The following is an 18325-nucleotide window of genomic DNA, read 5'->3' on the forward strand; positions in this document are numbered from 1 at the left end:
GAGCCGTCTCTGCCCTTTGATGTTGATCTGTTGTCCTCCCTAATTTCCCTTTCTGTTTGTTCAAATTTGGGCAGGTTTGCAACTATTAAACAAGGATCAGATCCACTGATATCCCTTTGGCTCACTCGCTTGATCTAAGAAAGACAGGAGACAGATGGAGAAACTCTTCTCACGTTTCCTCTCATTCTGCCTTTGAATCATTGCATTGCAGCCAGAGATAATCACAGTTATTGTTAGAAATGTCCAGATGAAATCGTTGATTGAGAGACAAAGTTGATCAACCAGTTCTAGGGATGTTTCTGAAGCCCGGAGATTTATCCCGCAGAGGAGTGCCCTGAGGGCCCCCCCACTTCTGCACATCCACTCCTCCACCCGCCCTTCCTACTTGGGATGCAGGCCCCCAGCAGAATTCCCTGATGACAGGGGTTGCTGATACACTTGGCAGATTATATAACCAGTCTTATCTTGGGCAATTGCTTTATGAGCATAAGGAATCCACCTGCAATGCAGGGGACCTGGGTTCCCCTTTCCCAATGGAAAGGGGTGGAAAAAGAGGAAAGCTATGGGCATTTTCAGTGCTTGAGAAGTGCCAAGAACTGTGCCTTGGTTTATTGATAATCCCCATGGCAATCTTGTGGTATGGGCATCACTGTTTATATTTTTTACATGAGGAATTTGAGACTCAGAGAGTGGACAGTCTGGGCTGCCTGCTCCACCAGATTACCAGCAGCAGGGCATCAACTACTTTTGTTTAGAATCTGGTGAGTACCAATATGGCTATGGGGGAGGCTTTGTTGGGGTGGTCCCTGAACCCTTCCCTCTGCTTCTCTCTGCTCTACTCCTGGGCAGAAGCTGCCGGACACCACGGTGGCTTTTCTTTTTCCTTTTTTCAAAGAATTTCTGGACTGTTCAAAGTCAGGAAGTTCTGGAAATCAGGCAACAAAACTTAATCTAGTGAGACTTCCTACCGAAATAGGCACTGAAAGTTCAAAGTTTCCAGATAAGTGTGCAGCTTCTCGATGCTTATCTAACCTAAAAGTTTAAATATTCTGAGGTTCACCAGATTCCAAAACAGAATCACAAGTGTCTCATTTTTGGAGAATTTTTTCAAGTCCCGATGATGCTGTGGTTTAAGAGGAGGGTGGGGAGTTCCCTATTTTTATACTCAGTTTTCCAGGAAAAAATATTGTCCAGATAAAGCTACTAGGGGGGAAAGAAACTTAAAATCAAATCAGTAAAAGATTGACTTAGCAACAGAACAGGGTGTCCTAGATATCTGAACACCCAAAGATACAGATCTCTCCCACACGGAAGCCTGCTGAGAAACAAGGGCCGCATATAGTCACGCAGCACATGGAGAAAGACAGCTCACACTTGCTTGTAAAGCACAATGATTGATTCACAAAGGTGTGTTTATTTCTGGAAAAAAATGATAAGGCCAAAGCCAATGAAAGATGATGAAAAGTTCCACCATCATTTGGGTGATGCTTTACCATTTTCAGAGTAGTTTTGCTCCCATTATCCGACATTATCTTCTTTTATTTTCTTCCTGACCACTGAGATAGGCTGAAGCTTTTTGACCATGGCACAGCTGGAAAACTTGGAGGCTCAGTCATGTTAAGTGACAGCTAGGGAGACCTGCTGGAAGTGACCCATTGCTAGAATCCAGGCTTATGGTTCCCTAACAGGAGGTCTTGATCTCCATGTATTAATACTGAAAGAGAAGTCCTAAGAACAGGTTCTTTGTATTTTGTCTCTCAAGGAGACATTTGTCCAGGTGCAAACACCGCAGCAAAGTGTCCCAGGTCCCAGGATGCAACCTGTCTCAGTTTCATGAAAAAAAGTTGAGCTTTGGAGCTACAAAGCTCTTCAATTTCTGTTTTAGCCTCTTTCTATTTATGGAATCTTGGTCAGGTAACTGAACTTGTCTGGACCTCAACTTCAGTATTCATGAAATGAAGGGTCTTGTGAAGATGACATGAAATAATGTACATATATTAGGCAGTTACTATTAATATATGTTTGATGGCATCTTTAGTTCTTTCCCTCTAGGATTTACCAAAACTAAGTAATCACATTTCTAGAAACTGTTACTACTGATAAGCCAGCTGCTTCTCCTTTTTCATCCTAGGAACTTTACAGGATGTCACACATCTAAACTCTGTTATCTTACATTTTCACTAATTAGGGTATAGAACTGAGAGGATGTAATCATTCCTCAGTGGGGCTCAATGCTTAAGGTAAATTTCCTTCCTTCCTTCCCTTTCTTCCTTTCTTTCTTTTTAACTCTATCATCTGTACAGAGATGTGCAAACTGTGGCCATGGACAAACTTTGGTCCACTGCCTACTTATAGTCTATTCCTAGCCAAGAATGTTTCTTGAATTTTAAAAATAGCTGTCTATGATTGCTTTCACGCTACAACTGTGGAGTTGAATGTTTGCTCCACAGACCCTAAAGCTTAAAAAGTCTAAGCTATTTAAAAAAATATATTTATTTTACTTGATTGATCATTGCTTTACAATATTGGTTTGATTTCTGTCATACATCAACATGAATTAACCATAAGTGTGCATATGTTCCCTTGCTCAAGAGTCTGCCTCGCACCTCCAGCCTATTCCCACCCCTCTAGGTTATCACAGACAAATAGCATACATTGACATGTATGTATGGAATCTAGAAGGATGGTACTGATGAGCCTGTTTGCAGAGCAGCAGTGGAGACACAGACATAGAGAACAGTCTTCTGGGCAAGGGTGGGGGAGAAGAGGAAGAGGGTGAGATGGATGGAGAGTGTAGCGTAGAAGCATATACATTAACATAATAAGCAAATAGGTGGCAGTGGGGAGCCTAAGCTATTTTATACTTTGGCCCTTTGAAGTAAAAGTGTCCTGATCTCTTTTCTGTATTCCATCCTGGATTGTGTGACAGGGTAGCTTGTGCCTCTGCTCTGCCTTCTGCTTGTTTGAGGGATAGTTTGCTTTTCTTTTTCTAGTTTCTAAAGCTGGAAGCTTGGCCTACTGATCTGAGACATTCTTCTCCCATAGATGTTGAAGCTGTGAATTTCCCTGTTAGCACTCGTTGAACTGCATTCATAAATTTTGATATCAGTGTCTTAATTTCAATTCAATTTCTATCTTAAAATTTCCCTTTCAGTTTTTTTTCTTTAACCCACATGTTATTTAAAAGTGTGTTAAGTTCCAAATATTTGGGTTTTTTTAGATTTCTTTCTGCTGTGTATCTCTCATGAAAATCAACTGTAGTCAGAACATATTTTATATAATTTCAATCTTTTAAATATATTGAGGTTGCTTTATGGTCCAGGATACAGTTTTTCTTGGAGAATATTTCATGTGTCCTTGAAAAGTACACGTACTTTGCAGCCCATGAGTGGAGTGTTCTACAAGTGTCTATCAGGTAGAGTTGGTGGACAGTCTTGTCCAAATCTTTTATTCTGGCTTATTTTCTAATTATCTTATCAATTATTGAAAGGAGTTTGTTGAAATTTACAATTATTATTGATGAATTTCCTTTTGATTCTGTCAGCTTTGCTTCATGTATTCTTTGGCTCTGTTATTAAGTCCATGTACATTTATAATTGTTATATCTTCCTGATATGTTAACCCTTTTTACATTATGAAATCTCTCTTCTTGCCTCAAATAATATACTTTTCTCTAATAGTGTATTTTATCTGCTATTAGTATCCTATTACTTCTGTCTCATGGTTATTGCTATAAATCTTTTCTTATCCTTTTGCTTCCAACCTATTTGTGACTTTGAATCTAAAGTGCATTTTTCTGTAGACAGCATGTAACTGAATATACTTTTATATCATCTAACAGTGTCTGACTTTTGAATGTCATTTTTTCATTTACATTTAATGTAATTGATGATATGAATGGATATATGGTTGTTGGTTTTAAAAAATCTGCTTTCTACTTGTCTCATCTCTTTTATTGTTCTTCTATTGCCTTCCTTTGTGTTAGATAAATATTTTTTAGTAAATTATTGTAATTTCTCTATAATTTTCACTATATTTAAAATTTTTATTTTCTCAGTAGTTACAGTAGGGATTACAGTATACATCTTATCACAGTTTACTTCATATTAAATACCAATATACCTCCTTTGACTCACCCTACCTTTGAGCTATTATTGTCACATAGCTTATGCCTTGCTGCTGCTGCTGCTGCTAAGTCACTTCAGTCGTGTCCGACTCTGTGTGGCCCCATAGACGTCAGCCCACCAGGCTCCCCCATCCCTGGGATTCTCCAGGCAAGAACACTGGAGTGGGTTGCTATTTCCTTCTCCAATGAGTGAAAGTGAAAAGTGAAAGTGAAGTCGCTTAGTCGTGTCCAACTCTTAGCGATCCCATGGACTGCAGCCTACCAGGCTCCTCCATCCACGGGATTTTCCAGGCAAGAGTACTGGAGTGGGGTGCCATTGCCTTCTCCAAGATTATGCCTTACAGGTTATTAATTTAAGAATACAGTATTGTATTATAAATTATTGCTTTACACTACGTTACATATTTTAAAGACGTTAAGAAAAAAATAATTAAAAAATAAAGTTTTGTGTTTGCAATAGTACGTATATGTACTATTTCTAGTGTTCAATATTTCTTTCCTGGATTTAAGTTACCTTTAGGTGTTACTTCCTTTTAGCTGGGAAAACTTCTTTTAGTGGTTCTTGAAAGGCAGATCTGCTGCCAACACATTTTCTAAGTATTTTTTTAGCTAGGAATATTTTTATTTCTCTTTCATTTTTGAGGAATAATTTTCTGAATGTATAATTCTTGGTTGACATTTTTCCTTTTAGCACTCTAAATATGTCTTTTCAATGCCTTATGGCCTTCCTTATTTGTGATGAGAAGAGAGCATTAATTGTATTATTTTTCTCTTGCCATAATGAGTCCTTTTCCTCTTGATGTTTTCACGATTTTTTTCCTCATCTTTTTTTTTTAAAAAATTAACGAGATATGTCTAGGTGTGCATCTCCTAATGTTTACCCAACTTGGGTTTATTAAGCTTCTTAGATTTGTTAATAAATATTTTTCATCAAATTTTAGAATGTTTCAGCCTTTATTTTTTTAAAAAAATGTTTATAGTCCCTCTCTCTTATTCTTGTAGGACTCTTAATCCCCACAAATTGATACACTTGCTATTGTACCATATGTCTATGAGTCTTTGTCATTTTTATTCAATCTTTTATCTTTGTTACCCGTACTGAATCATTTACATTACTCTGTCTTGAAGGTTACTAAATCTTTCCTCTGCCATCTTAAATTTGCTGTTGCAGAGAGGTGAAAATTTTAAGTTATTATTAACTTCTGACAATAATTCAGACCAAAATTTCTATTTGGTCCTTTTAAAAAAATAATGTATATCTCTTTACATATATTTCTACCAATATCTTGAAAGCAGAGTTTAGGCCTGATTGAATCTTCTAGCCAATTAAATATCCAGTCATTTGAATCAAGACCAATGACCAAAAATCTGTAGGAATATCATACAGTGAAATCAAAATAATAGGAAATCCAGGAGTTGGAGTTATCAGATACTGATTTTAACTCTAATTAATACACTCCAGGAATTAAATAACAATCATGAGAATAACAGAGAACTAAGAAATAAGGAATCAAGGAAGGAATTTTAAATGTAAAATATAATAATTGAAACTATTGGGATACTTTAATAGCAAATAGGCAAATGTGAAGTGACAATTAGCTGGAAAAAAGCAGCCAGGTGAAAAGTGGGTAGAAAATATAGACAAAAACTTTGGAGACACTTGAGACATGATGAAAAGGTCACACATATATGTAATTAGATTTCCAGGAGAGGAGAAACACTGGAGCAAAACCATTATTTAAAGAGATGATGGCCAAGAATTTTCAAATGTTATAAAAGGCATCAGTCCTGAGATTCAAGGAGCCACTCAATACCAAAATAATGTGAATACAGAGAAAACCAAATTCAAGCATGTCACAGGCAGCCAACTGAGACCCAAAGTCTTACAGTAGTTAGAGGGAAAGCAAAACAACCTAAATTCAAAGCTTCCTGGAACCTCTGGCTAGGGGAAGGCAGACTCAGATGAGTGGGAACAAAGAAGTTTTCAGGGCCAGTCAAGGGTCTCTATCCCACCAGCTGGAGAATCCTTTCCCCCAACTTGAGACCACTGGTTTTCTGGCTAGAGGGAACTCTCCTTGTGTCCTCTGGAAGCCTTGGCAGGGTTAAAGGGAATCCCAACAGAACCAGACACACCAGAGGGAAATAGCACTGCAAAGGCGCTGACCATAACATTGGCACTGTCCCATGTCTACCATCCACAGACATAGGCCAGGACCTGTGGGGTAAACTCCAAATAAACAGAGCTGCAGGGGCTTGAGGAACAATAACAAATGGTTTATCCCTCACTGGAGTTGAGGAAGGAAAGGAAAAAGAGAGCACATTTGAAAAAGGGAAGAAATATTGCTGAAAACTGGTATCTAAAGAAACTGAGAGCTGAAAATGTCCAAATTTGGAGGGGAACATAAGCCTATAAACTCAAGAATTCATGTGAATCACAAATAGGATAAAAGAAAAGAAACCTGTGCTAAAGCACATCATAGTTAAACTTTGGAAAATTAAACAGAAATCTTGAAAGCAGCTGAGGCAAACATTGGCTAGAGGGGACGTCAGTTTGGATGGCAGTATGTCACCTAGAGCCAGGGAGGGCAGATGCAGACCACTTTTTCAGATGCGGAAAGAAAGAACTATTATCCGTGAATTTCATATTTAGGAAAATGATCTTTCAGGACTGAAGAGTAAATAAACACATCCCCAAGTGAAGGAAAAATAGAAGAATTAGTCACATAAAGACCTATGTTTAACAACTGGCTAAAGGGAATTTTTCAGATGGAAAGGAAATGAGGAAAGAAGAAATTTTGGAGCATGAGGAATGAAGAAAGAACTACAGTGACAACAACAAAACAAAACCCAGAAACACCAGTGCATACAAGAGACCACTCTCCTCTTTGAGTTTTATAAATGATATTTGATAATGGAAGCAAAAGCGATAACACTTGATATTTAAGATCATGGTGCTCAAAAGTGGGGACAGTAAAGATACGTCAGTGACAGTGGGTTTTCACACTCCACTCCACAGTGTGACAGGGAGTGGGCTTACACAGACAGCAGTCCCACGTGCGTAGTATCGTGCCTAGAGCATCACCGTGAAGAACACCACACAAACAAACACACTCAGAAACGGCATAAGTAACCCAAGATGACAAAGTTATAAAAATGAAGAACAGATTCTTGTCTCCAGGGGTTAGGACTGGGTGGGGTGGGCAGCAGTACAGGGTGGGAGGTGTTCCAAAAATACAGTACCAGGGATTCTTGTGGTGAGGGAACTCTTCTGTGTGTTGACTGCTACCATAGACACACAGACCCACGCATGTGATCAAACAGATAGAAGGACACACACACACACACACACACACACACACACACACAAAGAATCACGGTGCATCCGAATAAAATCAAGTACAAGGCCCATACCATGATTGTGATACCTAGTTTTCAAAGATCTTGTCATAAGGAAAGCAAGGGGCAGGGTAGACAGATCTCTCTTATTATTTCTTGCACCTGCATATGAATCTATAATTACCTTCAAATTTAAAAGTTTAGTTACTCCCCCTCCTCCCTCCAACATGAAAGCAAAAGACCAAAAGGCAGGAAGGGAACTATAGCATTGCTTAGGAAGTGGTAAAATACTTATAAATAAGCCAAGGAAGCATGTTGTAATATCTAGAGTAACTGTTGAAAGAACAATAAAAGACTGTAAAACTATCAAGTAGAGAAAGATAAGAAATGATTTTTATAATATACTAATACATATATATAGGATCTAGAAAAATGGTATTGATGGGCCTGTTTTCAGGGAAGGAATGGAGATGCCCATGTAGAGAATGGACTTGAGGACACAGTGGGGGAGAGAGAGTGTGGGACAAAAGGAGAAATGAGCATCAACATCTCTACCCTGTGAGGGGTAAGATGCGGAGCTGGAGAGCAGTTGCTACGTAGCACAGGGAACAGTCTGGCGCTCTGTGATGACCTGAGAGATGGGATGAGGGGAGGGGAAGGAAGTCGGGAGGGCAAGGAATGTGTGTATAATTATGACTGATTCACGCTGTTGTATGGCAGAAACAAAGAGCATTGTAAAATTAAAAAAAAAAAAAGTTAATTTATTAAAAAAAAAAAAACAGTTGAATCAGACCAAAATGAAGAATGGAAGGAGGAAAATGAAGAAGAGACCAGGTGCAACAAACAGAAAATAAATTATAAAATGTTTGATTTAAACCTATGTAAAATAGTAGTTATGAAAATGAAAAACTGAAAATGTTCCAAATAAAAAGACCACAATTGTTATATGGAATTTAAGAATGATTTAAAAAGAAAACAAAAGATTTACAGCTCAGATGAAAGGAAACAGAGAACTTGAAAGTTACTTCTTTGAAGAAGCCAATCAAACTGGTGAATTCCTGGCCAGACAGAGTATACATTACCAATGTTAAGGATTAAAGGTGGACATTACTACAGAAACGTAAGAGGCATGGGTTCCATCCCTGGGTCGGGAAGACCCCGTAGAGGAAGGCATGGCAGCCCATTCCAATATTTTTGACTGGAGAACCCCATGGACAGAGGAGTCCCGCAGGTGGGCAACAGTCCATAGGGTCACAAAGAATCGGACACGACTAAAGCAACTTAGTGGCATGCACGCGTAGGTTTATAGGATAATTGCTTTTTCTGCAGAAGATATACTCTAAAACATTTGAAGGTTGATTGAGCATCAGGTCAGCAACCTAGTACCAAGTGACGTTGCAGGGAAGAAGCTTTTTATTAGTGTATTTGAAACTTTCTCTAAATTTGAGATTGCTTCCCAAAAGCCATGATTTTACAAAAGAAAGGATGTGGCCAATTCGGAAAACTACATATAAGTCAGTAAGTTAGGAAAGTAAGATGCGTTTGAAGAGCTAATGGGTGCTGAATCTAGTGCTGGATCACAAAGGGCCCGATGACTGTATCCTTGAAATTTTCGGATCTTAGGGAAACATATATTATGGTCTAGATTGCATCTTAGAAACCATCACTCCTGCAGCTTGGCAGAGGATTTAATGAAGAGGATGGAGACAGGCTAACGAGACAGGAAGACTGTCCCTAAAGCAAGTTCCAGGCTGTCAGATCAGAACTCAGGGAGCTGTGCTCATTGAATAGGATGGTTGGAACCCGGCAAGAGACTGTGGGAGGAAGGTCGCCTGGGAACTGAATTGGAACAGGATAAGGAGAATAGGGCAGATAAGGAGATGGAAGCTTTGACAATTGGGTATGATGAGAATAATTTGGGGTCTTTCATATTTTTGTATGCCTGGGCTGTGTTCATTTTTAAATCATTCAGAGAAGTGAAATTCTACTGCATGAGTGTCCAGAGCCCTCACACTGTGTCAGGGAAGCATGTCTGTGGCTGGCAGAATGATGCGAGAGCCTGGGGTTGGGAGGCTGTGAGCAGGAGAGCCTGGAGAGAGACTGCTTGGTGTCTGGCTCTGCTCGTGATGTTTGTGGGAGGTCTTGGGACCATGCCAGCTAGGGCCAGGGTGACAGGTGTCTAAAGGCGTTCCTTGGAGGTCAGTGCCTGAGGGCAGGGATGAGCATCTGAGTCCGCGGAGCAGAGGTGAGGTTGAATGAGACAGGCCCAGAGACAGGAAGGCCCAGAGACAGGAAGAGAGAGACAGGGTCATTTGCAGAGCTGCCAGTGGCGGCATGATGTGCGCCCTGCTCAGATGGGATGCTCCTTGCCCTCTTCTCCGGGCAATGCCCCTCTGTTCTCTGCTTATCCAGGCAGCAAGGGACACACTGAGGACTTCTCTGTTCCAAGAACCGGCTGGGCATTTGAGAGACACTATGAGCTTAATCCCTGAAACAAGCCAACTGGAAGGATATTATCCAGACTTTCTAGATAAGAGATAGAAAAGAAACCTCTGGCTAAGTCACTTGCTTGAGTGGGAGACCCAGTATTGTCTGACTCCAAAGCCCCAGAACTTGCACCGCTAGTGCTGTGGCTCAGAGTTACTTAATCAAGAAAGGATGCAGAAGTGATGCTAGAAGAAAAATGATGGAATATTTTCCTCTTATAATGTAGTTGGATTCCCAGGCGGCTCAGGGGTAAAGAATCTGCTTGCCAATATAGGAGATGCAGGAAACATGGATTCAGTCCCTGAGGAGGAAATAGCAACCCTCTTCAGTATGCTTGTCTGGGAAATCCCATGACAGTGGAGGCTGGTGGACTACAGTCCATGGGGTCACAAAAAGTTGGACATGACGGAGCGGCTGAGCATGCATAATGTAATTAGAATTGGAAAGTTTGGTAGGTAGCTGTGAAAACTCTCCACCTTACTACTAATCAATGATGTCTCCTAGAACTGTATTTATTTTATTTATGGATATATGATTGGTTTGCAACATCATGTTATTTTCAGGTGATTTTCAGTGATTCAGTTATACATATTCTAGAATTTTAGAATTCAGGACTAGCTGGACTGAGTTGCTAATTTATCAGTCTTCTCTATAACCAGTTGTGAAATTGTCACCTAGAGAAGTGAGGCAAATTTGCCAAGGATACTTAGATACTTGGATACTAAAACTCAGAATGGCCCTTTGAATTTTCTTGAACGAAACCACAAAGGCATGTTACCTTTATCAATGGTGCTTTTTCTTTTTCATGAATCCATTGCTTCACAGAGAATGTAAAAAAAAACCACAAAAACACAAAATAAAGCAAACAAAACTTGAAAAACCCTAGCATATGTTTTTACGTAGTACCTATATAATATTTAATAAACTTGTTTGTGACATATTGATCACAGTAAAAGATTTCATAAGAACTGGCTTGTCTCTTATAATCATTAGTTTAATGGTTCTTAAGAATTATATTGGAGCAATATTTATTTTATGGCACTACCATAAATAAACATAACATAAAATAAATTCTCTCCCTATGGCAGCAAAAAGAGACAGCAGCTGGTTTGTGCATTTCTGTGATTTTTTGGTATAATTAGTTGGTTTATCTTGGTCATTATGATTTCAGATACTGAATGAATCTTAGGTCCACTGAAAGAAGACTTGGAAATTATAGTAAGTGCGACTGGTTTTGCTTAAACTACTGGTTCCTTCACTCCTTTGCTGACCTTGCATCCACACACTTAGACATCACCCCCCTTAATGTGGTTGGGTACACCACTGTCCTGCTTTCCAGGCATGGGAAATACCCCCTACTCTCCCACCCCACAATGCAGCTGACTCTTGGTATTGTCAGGCTTCAGACTTTTTGCCAATTTAGTGATAAAATCAAGTATTGATTGGAGTTCCCTTGCTTATTAGGGAGATTGAACATGTTTTCACATGTTTTTCTCTCATAGGAAGCACGCATTGAAATAGTTTGCCCACTTCTCTACTGGATCATTTGTCATTTTTGTTATTTTTTATACTGGGAATATACTCACATGTTTTAGGAAAAAGTATTCGCTCCACGATGTGTGCAAATGTCTTATTTCAATATGTATTCTCTTTTCACATCTTCATAGTCATTTTAACACCCATTGGCCAGCCACTTCCTTAACAGAATGTGCTTTTAGCATCTAATGAAGTCTTTCTTTTCTAGGTAAAAGTGAACTATATCATCTTAGTAAAGTTTATTAGTTTTGCTTTCAATATTTATTTCATAAATAAGTAAATTTACCTTAAATGACTTTAATATGTCAGGTGAGATGGGGATATTAGTTCCCTTTTTCCCCCATATAAAAGCAATTGCTTTCTGCACCATTTTCCCTGCATCTCCAACACCAGCTCTGTCACGATCAGATTTCTCTGTGTAAGTCTGTCTTCTAAGTCTATTTGTTTATCGCTGCACCAGTGAAATGTGTCCTAATCATGTCATTTATAATATGTCTTGATATGTGGTCAGGCACATCCCTCCACCTGTCTCTTCAACAATGCTCTTTTTAACTGTTAGCAATAAGTAAATTTTAGAGCCAGCTTGACGCAGAAAATGACCTGTTGGAAATTTGTGTGCCTTTGTGTTGAATAGAATGAGCAATCCAAGGAGAATCAATATACTTTTTACATTGTCTTCTGTCCATGGGATTCTCCAGGCAGGAATTCTGGGGTGGGTTGCCATGCCCTCCTCCAGGGGACCTTCCCGACCCCGGGATGGAGGAGAGCCTGGCAGACTCCAGCTCATGGGGTCACAAAGAGCTGGACACTTCTGCTACTGCATTGTCCTACTATTCAAGGATCTCACTTAGTTCAGATCTTCTAAATTTGTACATCTTCTATTGCATTTATTCCTAGATATTCTACAACTTCTGTTTCTATTGTAGGTGGAACTTAACCCGGGATGTTAGTTCATTTGTTTTATTTTTATTTCAGTGTAGTTGGATATATTTCTACCATCTTATGTTGTGCTTTTAATACCTCCTTTTTCCTTTCCTTCTTTTCTTTTTCTTTTCCTTATTTTCTTTCTTTCAGATTGATTGAAACTTTAAACTTCTTATTCCTTTTCTTTCTCTTCCAATTATTTCAGAACTTACATCTAGTTATCTCTCATTATCTGTGGGGAACTGATGCCTGAATCCGTGGAGGGTACCACAATCTGGGGATGCTCATGCTCTCTGGTGGGCCCTCTGTTATCTGCAGGTTCTGTACCGAGGAATTCAACCAAGTCTGTGATCACTAGTTATTTGGATCCATGGGTGTGGAAACATAAATAGAGAAGGTTGACTGTTCATTGAAAAAAATCCACATTTAAGTGGACTCACACAGTTCAAGTCTCTGTTGTTTAAGAGTCACTATGTGTTAAGGATTATCCTGGGTATTTTGAAAGGGAAGATTCCCTGGAGAAAGGAATGACTACCCACTCTAATATTCTTGCCTGGAGAATTCCATGACAGAGGAGACTGGCAGGCTATAGTCCATGAGGTCACAAAGAATCGGGCACGACTGAGGAAGCAACACTTTCACTTTCACTTTTTCATACAGTTCAAATCCTTGTTGTTCAAACCCAGTCATTATTCTGGATATTTTAAAAGCGACAATGAACAAAACATATAGCTCACCAATATATCTGCTTTACTCATAAACAACACAAAGATTTAAGATAAGTATGCTTTTGTTTTTTGGTTCAGATATTTTAGATTAATTCTACTTTTACCTAAGCACCAATTTTAAGTATTGTTGTTGTTATTTTGCCATATAGTCAGTGGTTATTTAGATCTACCTGTTACACTTATAAATACATTTCTTGTTATTCCTTCTTGCTGGTCAGTTATCCAAGTTTATAGTCCTTCTGTTTAAAGAACATCTTTTAAAATTTTCTTTACCAGATGTTTATATCAGCACTTTGAATCTGGGCATAAATTTTCATTTTTAGATTTCTTGGGCTACCTGAATCTCAAGAAAGGTGACTTATAATCAATTCTAGAATATTGTCAGTGATCACCAATAAAAACATTGCTTCATTTCTCTCTTATAGACTTGAAATAAATGTATGTAAAACCATGACAATCTATTCTTCGTGTCTTAGCTCATTTTCAAATTTAACATCTCATTTTCATCCTGTGTGACAGTCTCAATAATTTCTTCAGATTTAATTTTCAGATAAGTAATTCCGCCTTCAGCTGTGTCTAATCTGCTATGACTCTTTGAACTCCAGAACTAGAGAATAGTTTCAGAAATTTGGTATGCTTCCTTCTTTTTCCAGTACACCTGGAGAAAGGATTTCTTTCCTTGCCATGTTTTACTGTCAACTGGTTTTTACTCATTCTACTATATTTCCTTTTACATTTTATGATGTTCCTTTGAAATTTATCTGTAGGAATTCTTTGAGAACTGAGTGAAAATTGGATTTCCTGGAAAGGATTTGTCTTTCCTTCTAAGAAATTTTGAATAATGCTAACCTGAGACCACTTGAATTTCTGGCTTGAGATTGTTCAAAACATAGAGACAGTTGGAATTTGAGTTGAAGATGTGTGTGAAAGCCAGTAGAGATGATGAAATTTTGTCCCCTTCTGCATTGTGCTAAAACCAAGATAGGTGAGCTTCCTCTTTGTCCCTCTGTATGATGTCAGTTGTTTCTAAATTGCCCTACCCCTTTGAATTTTGACTTTAAGTGGGCATATATTTGATGCCCCAACTTGGGAGATTACTTTATTCCTTGTTCTTGTGCTCCATGTGTGTAAATAAAATCAGAAAGTTGATTTCAATAGCATTCTTCCAATGCTTCTGGGACAAAGGGCTTAAGTGCCTGCTTGCATCTGTGGATTCTTTTCACACTTCATTATCTGCTTCTGAGCAAAGTATTAGAACATAGTCTTAAAAATGTTTTATACTGAATTGTGTGTGTGTGGAAAGTTATCTCAGGTCATCCTGTTATACAGTGTCCTTCAGAACAATTTTCTTGGATCTCAAAAATAGAAAATTTAATTAATCATACTTCCAGCTTATGACACATCATAACCATTAGTCCACCTCATTGCAATTGTTCTTATCCTACAGACAATAACTCTGATATTTTTAACATATATTTTGGGCATATTCTTTCAAACTGTGTTATTAGTATTGTTGTGATTGGCATGTATTCTTAATTTATCCACATGATATCATAATAACCATTTTGTTTATTACTCTTTTTTTTCCCACTAAGCACTATTTGTTTTAGAGATTTCTCTATGTTTATTATGTACATGTAACTGGAAAAGCTATGACAAACCTAGGCAGCATATTAAAGACAAAGATATCACTTTGCCAACAAAGATCCATAAGTCAAAGCTATGGTTTTTTCAGTAGTCATGTACAGTTGTGAGAGCTGGACCACAAAGAAGGCTGAGTGCCGAAGAACTGATGCTGGAGAAGACTCTTAAGAATCCCTTGGACAGCAAGGAGATCAAACCAGTCAATTCTAAAGGAAATCAACCTTGAATATTCATTGGAAGGACTGATGACGAAGCTGAAGTCCCAGTACATTGGCCACTTGATGCAAAGAGCTCATTGGAGAAGACCCGGAAGACCTCATTGGAAAAGACTTTACTGCTGGGAAAGACTGAGGGCAGAAGGAGGAGGAGGAGACAGAGAATAAGATGGTTGATGGCGTCACTGACTCAATGGACATGAGTTTGAGCAAGCTCCAGGAGACAGTAGAAGACAGGGAAACCTGACGTGCTGCAGTCCAGGCGATCACGAAGAGTCAGACATGACTTAGCTACTGAAGAACAACAACTGGTTCTTCTCACTGTTGGGTTGGCCAAAAAGATCATTTAGATTTTTCATAAGATGGTACAGAAAAAAACCCAAACAAACTTTTTGGCCAATCCAGTATTAAATAATTATCCATGTAAGTTATCTACCACATTTACATACCTACTCTTCTAGGAAAGATTCCTTTTTGGCCCCCAACTTCTAGCATTATAAGGATGCTGCAAGAAGCATCCTCGCATGTGAGCCCTTGAGATCTGCTGGGTTGTAACTGAAAAACTGCTGTACTTCCTTGACTGATAGTGCTAGATTGAGCTCTGTAGCAAAACCAGTCCATACTTCCACCAGTACTTTAGGAAGGGATTTGCATCTCACGTTTCTATTAATGCTTGGCTCTATCTTGCTTTCAAATTTATCTGTTAAATTTGTTCACAGTTTTTCTCACTTCAGTTAAGTTCAGTCACTCAGTCATGTCTGACTCTTTGCAACCCCATGAACTGCAGCATGCCAGGCCTCCCTGTCCATCACCAACTCCCGGAGTCCACCCAAACCCATGTCCATCGAGTCGATGATGCCATCCAACCATCTCATCCTCTGTCATCCCCTTCTCCTCCTGCCCTCAATCTTTCCCAGCATCAGGGTCTTTTCCAATGAGTCAGTTCTTCACATCAGGTGGCCAAAGTATTGGAGTTTCAGCTTCAGCATCAGTCCTTCCAATGAACACCCAGGACTGATCTCCTTTAGGATGGACTGGTTGGATCTCCTTGCAGTCCAAGGGACTCTCAAGAGTCTTCTCCATCACCACAGTTCAAAAACATCAGTTTTTCGGCACTCAGCTCTCTTCATAGTACAACTCTCACATCCATGCATGACCACTGGAAAAACCATAGCCTTGACTAGATGGACCTTTGTTGGCAAAGTAATGTCTCTGCTTTATGGGGCTTCCCTGGTGGATCAGATGGTAAAGCATCTGCCTACAGTGTGGGAGACCCAGCTTCAATCCTTGGGTTGGGAAGATCCCCTGGAGAAGGAAATGGCAACCCACTCCAGTACTCTTGCCTGGAAAATTCCATGGACTGAGGAGCCTGGTGGGCTACAGTCCATGGGGTCACAAAGAGTCGGACATGACTGAGCGACTTCACTTTCAGTTTCACTTTCTAAGTTGGTCATAACTTTCCTTCCAAGGAGTAAGTGTCTTTTAATTTCATGGCTGCAATCACCATCTGCAGTGATTTTGGAGCCCCCCAAAATAAAGTCAGCCACTGTTTCCACTGTTTCCCCATCTATTTGCCATGAAGTGATGGGACCGGCTGCCACGATCTTAGTTTTCTGAATGTTGAGCCTTAAGCGAACTTTGTCACTCTCCTCTTTCACTTTCATCAAGAGGCTCTTTGATTCCTCTTCACTTCCTGCCATTAGACAGAAATAACTTTATTACGACCTGATGATAGTTTGTAGGGGATTGTTTCATGCTTAAGTTTTATGTTTTTGTCACTCTTCTAGGTCATTAAGGTACGGTCCTACATGTTTCTCAATTAACTGTGAAATTTTCTCTTCCACACTGAAATATTTAATTCATCGAGAACTCTGCTAGCTCTTGTTACTATGCACTTAGGTTACCATTGAGGAACTGAATTTTAATTTTATTTGGTTTTATTTAATTTAAATGTAAAATCTGAAATAATGTAAAATATTTTCCATCACACATAACTGTTTTGATAGGCATGCACTTAACTATTTCATTATGTAAGATATTTTTGTTTTACTGTGGTGTGTTATCAGGCACATGCATCATTTCTATTATTATGTGTAAACGTATTATCGACCTATTAATGATTGGTGTCAACCAATTGGTTTAGTTAAAAAGATTTTTTTTTTCTATACACTGATGTAGCATTGTAGTGTATTTATTTGAACAGATTATGAAAAAGGAAGAGCTAGTTTGATACTTGTGCGAATTGTAATTATTAAACACATTTTAAAGTTATTATTATTTAGTCAATGTATTTAACTTATTTTTCGAGTCTAAAAATAACTATTACTAGGTGTTTGCATTTAAAAGGAAGCCAAACCACTGATGCAGAATCAAGTGGAGATGTGGATGTGTATAACAATAAGGACCAATTAAAAAAAGAGAGAGACTGGGAAAACATATGCAACAAAGTTTGTGATAAATGACAATTACAGACTGCCCTAACACAGCAAAAAAAGCAAAATATAAACTTAAGAAGAATATAATGTTAAGAGACATTTTCAGTAAATATAAAATTGATAAGAAAAATAATTTATAAGAATTAATCACTTGAAATCAGAGTTAAATGACCAACACAAAAATTTAAATGATTTTAAACAGAAACTGGACTTATAAGTTTTGCCATCTGTAGAATAGCTTAAATTCCTGCACAGAAAAAAAAAAGTTTTAGATAAAAAGGTGGTAAAAGAAATTATTGAGCTATAGAAACTTTGTTAGGAAATTATAAAGCAAAGATATATAGCAAAGACATTTTATTATAAGTGAAAACCTTCATTTAAGCTATCAAATAATTGACCACAAAACAAAATACTCCCCTAAGAATATCAAACACCAATTGACTCAACAGTTGAAAATATATAAACACAATTTCTAGCTTTAGAGGTGGTGTCACCTGCTATGAAATGCTACTCAGCTAACACTTTTGGTATATTTTATCTCAAAGAACTTCCAAATTTATATGGCAATACTATCAATTCACAATCCAGAAAATTTAATTTTTGGCATAGACATTATTGAATCTTTTACACTTTTTCAAAGTGTAATTTCTGATAGACATGGAGAAATTAACTCCAATGAAAACAGTTTTCCAGCCATATTAGGTTAAAAATCTGGATTTCTTAGAATTTTAAACCAAGAGATTGATATTTCTCTTATGGTTTCATTCTACAGTTTGATAAATATTGAAAGTATCTTTTGCTGTTTTTTTGAAGCTTTTAATTAAAGGATCATGAATATATCTGTTAATTTCTTTCAGTACCTAAGTGCAAAGGCTATGGATCATCCCTGGTTTA

The sequence above is a fragment of the Dama dama genome, chromosome 18 (genome assembly GCF_033118175.1).
Source record: "Dama dama isolate Ldn47 chromosome 18, ASM3311817v1, whole genome shotgun sequence".
In the NCBI taxonomy this organism is placed as follows: domain Eukaryota; kingdom Metazoa; phylum Chordata; class Mammalia; order Artiodactyla; family Cervidae; genus Dama; species Dama dama.